This window comes from Schistocerca gregaria, chromosome 2 (genome assembly GCF_023897955.1).
Source record: "Schistocerca gregaria isolate iqSchGreg1 chromosome 2, iqSchGreg1.2, whole genome shotgun sequence".
Taxonomy (NCBI): Eukaryota; Metazoa; Arthropoda; class Insecta; order Orthoptera; family Acrididae; genus Schistocerca; species Schistocerca gregaria.
In genome coordinates, this window is record NC_064921.1 from 762,151,681 (window position 1) to 762,164,790 (window position 13,110).

General features: G+C 38.6%; 1 protein-coding gene across 8 annotated transcripts in view; it reads left to right on the forward strand.

The window, feature by feature from the left end:
* LOC126334978 (pre-mRNA 3'-end-processing factor FIP1) overlaps positions 1–13,110 on the forward strand; it is a 92,884-nt gene that overhangs the window by 40,330 nt on the left and 39,444 nt on the right. The window lies entirely within an intron of this gene.

Sequence of the window (13,110 nt, forward strand, 5' to 3'; positions counted from 1 at the left end):
TTTCGCCTTTCCAAGCACCACAAATGTTTGTGTGTGATATCCATACGTCTGTGAAAACGTTGGTTGCAAAACTGTTCAGATACAGCAAGAGTTTTAAGATAATAGCATTAAACTCTATGTCATCCTATGATGTAAAAAATGTCAAATTTTAAGCAGAGCAATAGACTGTTGAAGTGGCTAGCTCATAGTTTCTCATGTATCCCTTGGAACAACACCACCCGAGACAAATGTCATGTGATTGTTCAAAAAAAAGGTTGATACTGTATCGAGCATTTCAGTATATCAGGAAATTTCGAACCTGTCCAATTGTGAGTATCATTTGCCCTACCTACCTTTCTGAATTCTTCAAAGTAAATCTGCACATGACCTCAGTAGCCCATTATTCATCAGTAAATATGACCTCTATATCAATCTATTAAACAATGTAAAAACAGTGATCTGAGTTGCAATAGTTTAACATGTGTATATAAGACCATCTTGTAGTGTTTGAATGATGAATTTTGGAAAAACCTTGTCCTATAATAGAGTAAATACTGTATTCAGCCATATTTTTTTACCTTTATATATTATACTCCTTGCAAAGAAAAGCTGTCTTTATTCATACATTTCATCTACTCTTTCAGTTACATTTACACTTAATACTCTATATTTTCTATTGTGGTTACTAGCTAAAAAAGAACCATTTTGCTTGGTCTTCTTTAAAAAATTGGTGAATTGACCACTTAGGATCAATTTGTCCTATTTGTCTGGAGTTTCTATTGTTTGTGATACTCCTTCATATGGTCACTCTGTGTTGTGTTTGGTCTTTTTAAACCGTTTCAAACTTTTTATTCTGTCTTAATACATATACTGTTCTAACATGAAGGCTTCCCATGATGTTGGACCTCCCAAGATCCTTCCAAGCTTCCTTAGTTCATGTTGTGGTGGTCTTCTTTTTACAGAAGTAATCTAATATTTGTTTGGATAGTACAGGTGCCCAAGAAATATCACCCACCTTTTCCTCATAGTCTCTGAGATTGTCTCCACATTCTGGTAGACTTTTTTGTTGCTCCAAAGTTTCAGCTGGCCTCAGTCTGGATTTTGCACCCTTTCTGTGGTGTCCTCCATTCCAAGATCTCTAGCATGTACTTCATCAAGAGGCATTCACTGGCAACAATAATAATATTTCATGTTCAGAAATACAAGTGCCTCTGCACTTCCGCCTCGACTGACATCTCTGCCCAAACTCTTTGCCCGGGATTGGAATGACTCCTTACTCTCTCCCTTAAAACCCACATCCTTTCGTCTTTCCCTCCCCTTCCATCTTTCCTGATGAAGCAACCTTTGGTTGCGAAAGCTTGTTGGTAACAGTACCTCCATTATGACAACTGCACCCATTCCACATCAAACGGTCCCTTCCCTACAGCCTAGGTCTTTGTGCCAAACGAATCTGCTCCAGTCCGGAATGCCTGAACCATTACACCAACAACCTGAAAACAGCTTTCACATCCTGCAACTACCCTCCTGACCTGGTACAGAAGCAAATTACCAGAGCCATTTCCTCATCCCCTCAAACCCAGAACCTCCTACAGAAGAACCACAAAAGTGCCCCACTTGTGACAGGATACTTTCCGGGACTGGATCAGACTCTGAATGTGGCTCTCCAGCAGGGATACGACTTCCTCAAATCCTGCCCTAAAATGAGATCCATCCTTCATGAAATCCTCCCCACTCCACCAAGAGTGTCTTTCCACTGTCCACCTAACCTTCGTAACCTCTTGGTTCATCCCTATGAAATCCCCAAACCACCTTCCCTACCCTCTGGCTCCTACCCTTGTAACTGCCCCCCGTGTAAAACCTGTCCCATGCACCCTCCCACCACCACCTACTCCAGTACTGTAACCCGGAAGGTGTACACGATCAAAGGCAGCGCCACGTGTGAAAGCACCCACGTGATTTACCAAGCTTTCTATGTGGGAATGACCAACAACAAACTGTCCATTCGCATGAATGGACACAGACAGACAGTGTTTGTTGATAATGAGGCTCACCCTGTGGCTAAACATGCCTTGGTGCACAGCCAGCACAACTTGTTACAGTGTTACACTGTCCGGGTTATCTGGATACTTCCCACTAACACCAACCTGTCAGAACTCCGGAGATGAGAACTTGCCCTTCAGTATATCCTCTCTTCTCATTACCCACCAGGCCTCAACCTCCGCTAATTTCAAGTTGTCGCCGCTCATACCTCACCTGTCGTTCAACAACATGTTTGCCTCTGTACTTCCGCCTCGACTGACATCTCTGTCCAAACTCTTTGCCTTTACAAATGTCTGCTTGTGTCAGTGTGTGTGTGGATGGATGTGTGTGTGTGTGTGTGTGTGTGTGTGTGTGTGTGTGTGTGCGCGCGTGCGTGCGTGCGTGCGAGTGTATACCTGTCCTTTTTTCCCCCTAAGGTAAGTCTTTCCACTCCCGGGATTGGAATGACTCCTTACCCTCTCATTTAAAACCCTCATCCTTTCGTCTTTCCCTCTCCTTCCCCCTTTCCTGACGAAGCAACCATTGGTTGCGAAAGCTTGTATTTTGTGTGTATGTTTGTGTTTGTATGTGTGTATTGACATGCCAGCACTTTCGTTTGGTAAGTTACATCATCTTTGTTTTTAGATGTGTGTGTGTGTGTGTGTGTGTGTGTGTGTGTGTGTGTGTGTGTGTGTATGTGTGGTCTTTTTTTGACAAAGGCCTTGTTGGCTTAAAGCTTATTTTGTGACAATCTTTTTGTTCTGCCTATCTGCAACTCAGCATCTCCATTTTGAATTTGTGTAATTTTGAACATTGTTTTGATGAACTTTATCTATGAATTCATTTGGACTGTTGTCTGCGTTATGTAAATCATTTGTAAGTTCAGTTTGACCAGTTGCACACTCAGTTGAGTGCATTCACAAGTTTTTCAGCAAACTGCCCTGCCCCTTCATCATTGGAAATATGAACTGTCATTTTTGTTCTTAACCCTTAACTCACGAAGTGACTTTCTGTATTGTGTACTACAAGGTGGGGTCTCTGGGACCCATCTGTTTAAACGGAGACTTAAGGCATAAATTGTTTTAAAATTGTAGTGTAAGTTATATAACATTTATTTTTACAAATGGTGTCATTGATTTTACTGCAATATGCTGGGGTCTACATTTTTCTTTAGCACCACTCAGGACACGTTTCATTTTAACCAACACTTGCATCCACTAACTAACAATTTCATCAAACTTATAATCATTAAAACAGACACATTCCTGTGAACATATTTTGTACTTCTCTGGAAAAAAAAAACAAGTACGTAGTTCATGAGTCGCAGTCTCAGGGACTCCAGCATATGTCAGTAATGTGACAATAAAAAACAAAGAAAGTGACATCCAAACATTATAGGGTTGGCGATTTAAGGAGAGTAGGGAGTGTATTTAATCATTCCGCCATAACTGACCTTGGAGAAAGACTTGTGAATTTTTGTGCAGTCTGAGGGACCACACCTTGTAAAGGGTTAATTGTACTTTGTTCAAGCCAAATAAATGATTTCTTCAAACATGCATTGATTATATATGCTGGAGATGATTGTGGAATAACTGGAAGTGTATGCCGAAAATCTTCAGAAAGTATAACAAATGCACCGCCAATTAATTTTGAATTACCTTGGAGATCTTGCTGCATTCTGTTTTATGCTTCGAATGACTTTTTGTGCACCATTGTACATCTCTTTATGAGATGTGCATTCCAAGTTCAACTAAATGTTGTTTGCTTTTTGTTTAATATTAGTCTTCCAAATAAATAAGTGTTTAGCAAAAAAAATCTCTTGATTGAACTCAATATTTAATTCTGGATAAATGTGTCCCGTCTGATGCAGTACATCGTTGCTCATATTTTCTTTGAATTTCTCCCATAATCTATTTAGATTCAATGGGCTTCACATTGTCAGTACTGCTGATAATAGATTTCGCACTAGGCCTGCAATTTGTGTCAGTGCAGCTTCTTGAAGTGCCAAGTCCCAATAGTTATTATTTTCCAGTAATCCTAAACACGGGAATGTTTCTCCATATGTTTCCATTACATATCCATCAATATTTTTAAAATCTATGAAAATTGTTTTTCTACGTATTCCATGTAGTAGATGTAGTAGTATTTGGAGATAGAAGCAGTCAGCATTTTTTGGACGTGCTGTGTCCACTCATGTCAATGCATCACTTTTAAAGATTCCTTCCTGGTCCTTGACTGGATTTTCTTACTTCCTTTGTTGAAATATTTGTCTTGTTACATTCTATGTATAGTATGCTTGTACACGGGCAACAGCAATTTTCTTGCAAGTGGATCACATAAAGTAAGTTGGAAAATTATATTTAATGTGTTTACTTGTCCCAGTGTGCCACTTTTGAAAATTCCTTCATAACCTTTGACTGGAGTTTTTTTACTTCCTTCATTGAAAGTTTTGTCTTGTTGCATTCTCCCTGCGGTTTATTTTATAAAATATACTCGTTGACCATTTTTGAAATACACTGTCAAATGAACAACTGCTGGTTTTTGATCGTGTGTTGGAAAGCCCAAAAATTGCCAAGCCATTTCATTACAATTTCTATATCTGTCCCTTTCTTATCTCACATTTATATTTTCTCGTTGAAACAATTATTTTCTGGAGATCGTCTTCTCTATTTAGGATATTCATCTTCTGTTTGTGTCTCGTTTAAAAATTGTCTAAGCTATCTCTTTGTAACTTTCCTTCATTATACTTGGTGACTTAATTTTAATTCTTCACATGGAGCATGAATTATGTTTATTCACTGTTATGCAATGATTCTGTGTCCTCTTTTGGATTCAGTAATTTATCTTAGGTTACATGTAAAAATTAAATTGAACGTGTAACCTAAGATAAATTACTGAATCCAAACATGGACACAGAATTATTACATTATAGTGAAAAAACATGAATTTCTCTAGGAAAACTCAAGTTACTATGTCATAACTGTCCATGGAAGCTTGTCCATAAATAAAATTACTCTTCACTGTGCAATTTCTTTTGGTTGGTCATGTACATATTATTTGTTCTGCCTCTACTTTCGCACACAGGTCTGTGCTGTAATAGGATCCACACCGTACCTAGTACAAAAGTCATGCTGAACAGTTATTACTGACCCGCACTGCACAATACGCTTTCTGTTGTCCTGACACCATTTTTACTAGAACTGGAGTGGGAACCATGTAAAATACGAGTGTTTGCTCTTTCCAACAGTACATTGTTCATGCAAATATCTCAAATAACATAATAGTTCTGATTTTTAAAAAATAGGATTCTTCTTTTTGATACACCCTGTACTTGTGTGAAATCTTCTGCAGTTCTTCAACGATTTCTTGACTCACACCACTTACATTTGCACAATGTTGATTGACTTCCAGTTTTTTGTCACCAATAAAATACACTTACAAAAATTTATAATATTTGTTTGACAATGGTAACAAAGATTCTGTCTATGGTAGCCTTATCCTTTTAATCAAAACCATAGGATTGAATTTATGTTCTTCACTGCTTATCAAAATAGCACCAAATGATGTAATTTGAAAACAAGCACTGTACACTTTCACATTTTTGATTCCAGAGTTTCTCAAGTCATGTAATGATATAATTCTGGTGGAGTCACTTTCAATAGCGTTAGTCAAATTTTTGTACTTATGCAACATATTCCTGGAGTTTGTTAAATTTCTTGGTATCACAGAACTAACGCACTTGCATTATTTTGCCAATGACAGTGCTTTTCAGTGAGATAACACTTTAATCTCTACTTCTGCCTAGCATTCTTGTACACTATTATTTTTTTCATGCACTTGAGGTAGTTGTCTTCCACGAATTTCACTCGCGGTAACTCTTTGTAGCTCATTTCATGATCTTGTTTCTTCACAGTTTCTTTCTGTCTGCTGGCTCAGTGTCACTCATTTCTCATCTCTACTTTCATCTCATTGGTCATCTGTTAAGTTTTCTGTTAATCTATTTATTCTCATCCATTGTGAAGCTAAATGTTCTTCTTGGTCCTCATCTGTTGCATTTCTTCTTTGTTCTTCGTTTCCTTCTTTTCAATTCGCTGCTGGCAAGATCTCCTCCTCTTTCACATTTTGGCATCCTATTAAATTTTGATATTATAAGGGGCATTTCTGTGTGAGTGCGTTGCTGCCACATATATTCAACGTAGTGCAACTCGGCTGCGAGTAAATAAACACTAACCTACTGACCTATAAGCAAGGGATTAGTGTGGCATTTGTGTGTTTCTGATCTGCATGCAGTAAGTGCGAAAACATGAACTATGTTGATATTATTACCAGTTGTGTCCAAACAGGACCAATGTGCTGTTATTCATTTCTTGGCTGCCAAAGGACAAACACTAGACATTCGTAGAATGAAGAATGAGTATGGGGCAGCATATCTGTTGAAAACCATCACTGTGGAATAGTGCGCCAAGGGATAATACTGCTTCATGATAATGCTCATTCCTGTATTGCAAATTTTATAAGCAGAAGTTATGCCAGCTCAAATGGGTGACAGAGGTGTTACGTGCTCTATAGTCCTGATCTCTCCCAATATGATAATCATGCTTTTGGTCCCTTAAAGACATTGAAGGGTCAGTGATACCTGTTGGGTGAGTATGTGCAGTAGGCAGTTACAAATTTCTTCACACAGCAGGAATGTTTTACCAAATATATCTTCAACCTGGTATGTTAGTGGGATGATTGCCTCAATGCTTACAGCAATTTTATCTGATTGGTGTACCAGTTTTTCACCGTACAGCCTTTGGATGGTAAGTTTTTGATCTCCCCTTATACTTAACACACTGAAATTCTTTTTAGTACACTGTTTACTACCTGAAGCAATTCACTTTCACTTAAATTTATTTTACATAGTGTCACTTTTGTTTTTTCCTGCTCCAGTCTAAACATTTCCAAAATTATAGTGATGTAGGCATCTCACTTGTTCACATGTACCTTTCTGAGCTGGAACGTATCCCACCAGAACAGGATAATGGAACATTCTGGAAAATTGTAGAACACACTTGGAGATTCTGTAACATAATGGGGCATTCTTGAACCTTCTGGAAATCTCTGGGACATTATACAGTGTTCTAGAAGGAACATTATGGCCAGCCTCTGTCACTTTGACACCCCATTCCCAACTGCCCATAAGAAGTCCATTGGCGCATAGTTTCTTTTACCACATATCTCTGAACTCAACCTCTGCAGTTCCGAAACAAAACCAACATGGATGTGGGATGGAGGGCTACCATACCATATAACCCACATGGGGCTATGTAGGTGGACTGCAGAACTACGGAAGCATACATTGACAAATCACTCTTCCCACATTTACTTGAGTAAAAGTCGACCTTGAATATAAGACACCCCCCATTGTTTAAGCGACTCCTTGAGAAAAAAATTATTTTTAATTTATCAACATTGAAAACTGTTTTATTGATATAAAGTACCTACCAAAAAGTTAACATTATACCTATTCCAAACTTATAGCATTTATTGATTGTCTAAATTTTGATAATACTAGGAGAAATAAAATAAACCAAAAGGAAATGGTTTACATTAATTTTTGATATGTTTCCTCTTCTACCTTTCTGGTCACTGTTTTTAATCGCCGTTGTCACAAGTAATGCTCTCGTAGGAACAACAATAACAAGATCACCACACATACAGGTGCATTGATGTAGACATTCCTTCCACATTCCATATGTGAATGGAATGGAAAGATACCCTAATTTGTGGTGCAGTGAGAATTTTCACAGTGGTTAATGGAGTACAACTGTTGTCATAGACACAGAAAAGATTTGCAGTAACCAGTGCTTACACTGAATCCTTCACACTTTATAATCTGTCAGTTCTAATTTCGTATGTGTACTGTGATTCGGGGAATACAATAATACAAACAAGCAACTGTTTAAATATTGTTAGATATTTTTCTGTATAAAGTTTATTTTGAGTAGTATACTAGAGCAGTTAAAGCAGCGGCTGGAGAGACAATGCACTTCTCACACTGGTGTTGTCAATATTAGCCTTCAGTCATGAGCAATTGCAAGTCCTTGCCTGCACATTTTGAGCCAAACCCACCACACGAACAATGTTCTGGACACCACTGTCTGAAATCTGTTTGAGATGGTCATGGAACAGTGCGTTACAGGATGCTTGCTTGAAAATGACATGTTAAGTCACAATTGGCTGATAGCGCACTGAACAAAAAATTTTGCATCCAACAATGTATAATGACTTATTTAAAAATTTGTTGGTTGTAGAACCATGCCTCAAGAAAACATTTTATAATACTGCAGAGAAATAGCAACATTAACTCCATTGTGGATCCTTTTCATGTTTAGTGTATATTCATTTGAATATTAGTGTGTACAGTTATGAAATGATAGATTGCTACTCACCGTAAAGATGACATGTAGAGTTGCAGACAGGCACAACAGAATGACTGTTACAACTACACTTTTTGGCAAAGCCTTCTTCAGAAAAGAAAGGAAAACACTTAACACATTCACACAAGTGGACACACCTCACAAATGACATGACCAGTATCTCTGACCACTCTTGGGACCAAGATAAGTGTATAATCATTAGTGCTAACATGCCTCGAAGACTTATTGTATTGGTGTTATATGTATGACAATGTCATGGATACAGTAGTTGCATATACAGGGTGTCCTAAGAGGAATGGTCAATATTTAGTGATGTGACAGGAACCATCATTCAAAGAAAAAGAGTCTAGTAAACATCAACTCTTAAAACACATACCTTAACAGCTATGAGCCCTTCTTCATCTCTGGTTCTGTGTATCAAATCCCTTCTGCTGCAAGCTCATTGCTTTCCAGATTTTGGGACGAGATAATGTATAGATCAAAAGAAGAAAAAATTGTCTAGTAAACATGGGCTGTAAAATGCATATTTTAAGAGCAATTGGCTTTTTTTCAGTATAAGATTAAGGACTGCTCATAGCTCTTAAGGTATTCATTTTAGAGTCCATGTTTACCAGACTTTTTTTGCTTTGAATGGTCATTCTCGTCATATTCCTGAATATTGATCATTCCTCCTGGGACAACCTGTATATACGAGATAGCATGTATTTATCTCCGTAGTCTGCTTCCAGGCTGGTCACTCATTGTTACATTTTCCTGATTTCTACTTATTACATTTTAACATTTTTCTGGACTTTCATATTGTTTGATATAATCTTAAAAGATTTCCTGAATGTGTGGTTGGTTTTTTCATTGTTATATTTTTTGTTCTTTAGATTTCATTTTTACCTCTCTTTACACCACCTTCGAGAACATTTTTGCTTATATTGTTACCTTTGGCCCAGGTTTGAAACCTTCCAACTAATGCAATATGTTGCAAACAATTAAAATTTTTGGAAGCTTAACAGGTTCTGTAAAATAACATAAAAAATTTGTGTCTTTACTTAGCGTATCTCAAAGAAGCACTATTCTGTTTTGTTTGTTCTTGTTTCTTCACAATTTCTTGTTCATTCAGATAAACAATAACCAATATCCCCTCAGAATCAGTTCATTCTACTAGATGATGTGTTGTTACAGAAGTTAAGACTTACCACATACATGATATTTCATAACGCATCTCTACACCACAAAATTACGTACTTGGCACAACTGAGTAAAATCAAGACATTGCCCTTGGGTACTGCAAGAAGCCAAAGAAATGGGCAAAGCCAAACAATGAAGTTACTCAGTCTGCATGCCGATGAAGTGAAAGCTACTGCCTAGGCATGTAAGCAGTTACTTCCCACTGTCACCAGACCGTACAACCAGAGGTCCCAAAGTACCAACACAAAAGAAAGACAGAATGATCACAGTGCATGTGGCCCAATTACCTCATGCCAAGGTCATGGTTGTATTACGATTTAGTGTTGTAACATAACAAACATGGGCCAGGACCATATAAATCTTCTTTATTTTCCATTAGAGGTAGTTCAGTCCGCCGGCTTCTACGTATGAGGAGGGATCCATGACATTCCTCAGTCTTTGCGTATGCCGATCTGCGATTACCATAGGACTGCTTACCTTCTCCTGTGGACTTAGATTCTGCTGTGGCACTGTGCTTACGCAGAGTCCATTACTGACGACTTAGTACTCTGGAACCAGTGGGCCTCCTCGTGGCCTCTAGTTCATGACTGAGGATATGCTGCCACTCATCCACTTCCCCTTAGTGCTCCATAGCTGCAACCTCTGGGCACCTTTTAGTGACTACAATGTGGCACAACAGTAGAGTGTTGTTTGTCACAGACTGGATTAACTGCTAAAATTTATTTGAAAAGCAGAAAAAAGTCAGTTTCAGGGTGCTGATGATTTGGATGTGAGGTGAAAGTCATGAACAAGTAACATCTGAGACGCATCCGCACCCCACTTGGGCTTGTCCACATGACATGGGATTCTTACTGCAGCAAGAATCAATCTTTATTTCCATAGCAGAGGAACCAAAAAGAAGCCATTAATTCCCAGTAGAACAATGGTTCGAATTGTCCTATGGGCAGTACTCAAGTCAGTTCATAGCAGAGCACCCAGGTGAGTAGCCATCTCAACCAGGCATCGTAAAAAGTGAAAACAGTGTATTTTAACAAGACACTTATTTATTCTTATTATTTGGTTGGAAGGTATGTTTAAAGTGTCTCTCATCTCACCATCCCAAGCCATGATGGTGTAGTTGGGTCCCTAAAATCCTTATGTACACCTTATGTATAGAAATAAAGGCATCAAGCAAGCTACTAATCCCCCCGCCCTCCCGTTGTGGAGTATCCCATTGTAGAAAAAGTGTACTACACTTGTAAAAGTATGCTGATATATAGCGTCATTATGCACAAACCTGTAAACACTGTGGAGCTTCAGAAGGAATTTGCCAGGTGAAGCAAGTGAATGAAATATAAAACAATGTGATAGGTAACTGGTATTTTGGGAAATATGACTACATTTATATTTATTTATGATAAAATTTCAGATTTACTGTAAGGAACATGGCCTTTTGTCTTTCCATATCGGTCATTTGACAAGCTGAGAAATGTAACAGCAATTGTCAACAGTAAGCATCCCACTCTTCACATTGTTCATCGAATGGTGGTAAAGCTGTAAACACAAGTGGCGCAGGAGATACTCCTGCTACATTGTAATGCCTGTGATGTAGCTCTTGCTAGCTACTGATAAACCTTTACTGTTTTGTGTTAATAGATGTAAGTGTTCCATTTTTGAAAAACCTGCACCTCTCATGTAGTTACAAAAGTTTTCAAATTTCGATTTGCAAGTGTTGTGAGCCCTGAGTTGTTGCCATGTTTGTAAAGGCGAATTGCACCTGAGCTAGTGGGGACCTGCCCCAGTTTATTTACAAGAGATTTAAATTAAATGCTCTTGGAAACAGCTCAAGCTAAAACCATACCCCAAAGAAAAGGTCAGCTCATGCCATATCAAAGTTCTGCCTGTGGCAAACAGAGTCCATGCGATGAGCTCCTGAGACAAACCAGTAGCACTGCTCTCCACAGATCACATTTTAACTGATGTAGACCAGTCCTGTCCTTGCTTATATGCTGGATTCGAGGCATGGTCTTGTCAGAGGGTCCTCTTAATGATTAGTGTACTCTGGGTAATGGTGAAAACACAGCTGCCAACAGTAATGTTACACCAGTTACATTGTTTCCATAATAGCATCAGATGGCATAATTACAAATGACATTTTATTTTATTGTGAAGCTGTGAAAAATATTTCACTGAATTGCAAGAGATATGTTGGAAAGTCAGAAAAAGCCTCCACATTCTTCTTTACAAATGTGAATTTATCCAGTTTTAGAGAAACCTTTACTTTTATGAGTGCTGTAAAAAAGTACAAGCTCACATTATTTGCAGATGGGCATCTGTACCTCTGATAAAATTTACCACAATATGTCTTTTAAAATGCTAGGACCCTTGACTCATTAACGAGTGGTTGTTGTTGCCTACACCTAGTCAGCTTAACTATTTATAAATGATCAAGCTACATATGAGGGGAAGTCAATTATTATCCGGCAAAGTAGTTATCAAATTTTATTGTAATCAAACAGGAAACTTACAAGAACATCATTTTTAGACATAGTCTCCTTGCATTTCAACACACTTGGTCCATCATTGTACAAGCTTCCTGATGCCCTCATAAAAGAAGGTTCTCAGTTGAGCTGCGAGCCAGGAATGTAACGCTTCTTTCGCTGCTTTGTCCAAGGCAAATCGACGGTGCCATAATGCCTGTTTGAGTAGACCAAACAAGTGACAGTCAGAAGGGGCAAGATCGGGACTGTATGGAGGATGATCCAGTACTTCAAATTTGGGTTTCTGGAGCGTTTCGGCAGTGTGGGCAGCAGTATGCGAACAGACACTGTCGTGCAACAACACAACACCTTTTGACAACAATCCTCAGCATTTTCTTCGAATTGCAAGCTTTAGCCTGGCAGTAAGCATCTCACTGTAATGTACACTGTTTATTGTTGCGCCCCTTTCCGCATAATGTTCCAGTAGTGGACCTTGTGCATCCCAATAAGCCGTCAGTACCAGTTTTCCTGCAGACAGTTGGGTTCTTAACTTTTTCTTGCACTTCAAATTTTGACGTTTCCATTTCATACTCTGCCATTTACTCTCCAGCTCGTACTGACGGATCCATGTTTTGTTTATGCAACTGTGTGAGTTGTTTTGGGACTCATCTTGCACAAATTTAATGAAACCCAAGTCTGTTGTGGATGATTTCGTAGGCAGAACTGTGACTAATTTGCAGAGGATGTGCCGCCTCGTCAATAGTTAATCGTCTGTCTAAGAGAATCATTTCACATGAACAATCAATTGTTTCTTCATTTGTGGCAGTAAATGGTCGTCCAGCTCCTTCATCGTTCGTAACACTTGTGTGACCATTTCAGAATTTTTCAATCCATTCGTAGACACTCCATTGTGGCAAAACACTGTTGCTGTACTATACTGAAAGTCTTTGCTGAATTTCAGCCCCCAATACGCCTTTCAACCACAAAAAACAGATCAGTGAACATTGCTCTTCTTTGGTGCAAATATACAGCGGAGCAGTCATGATTAATAG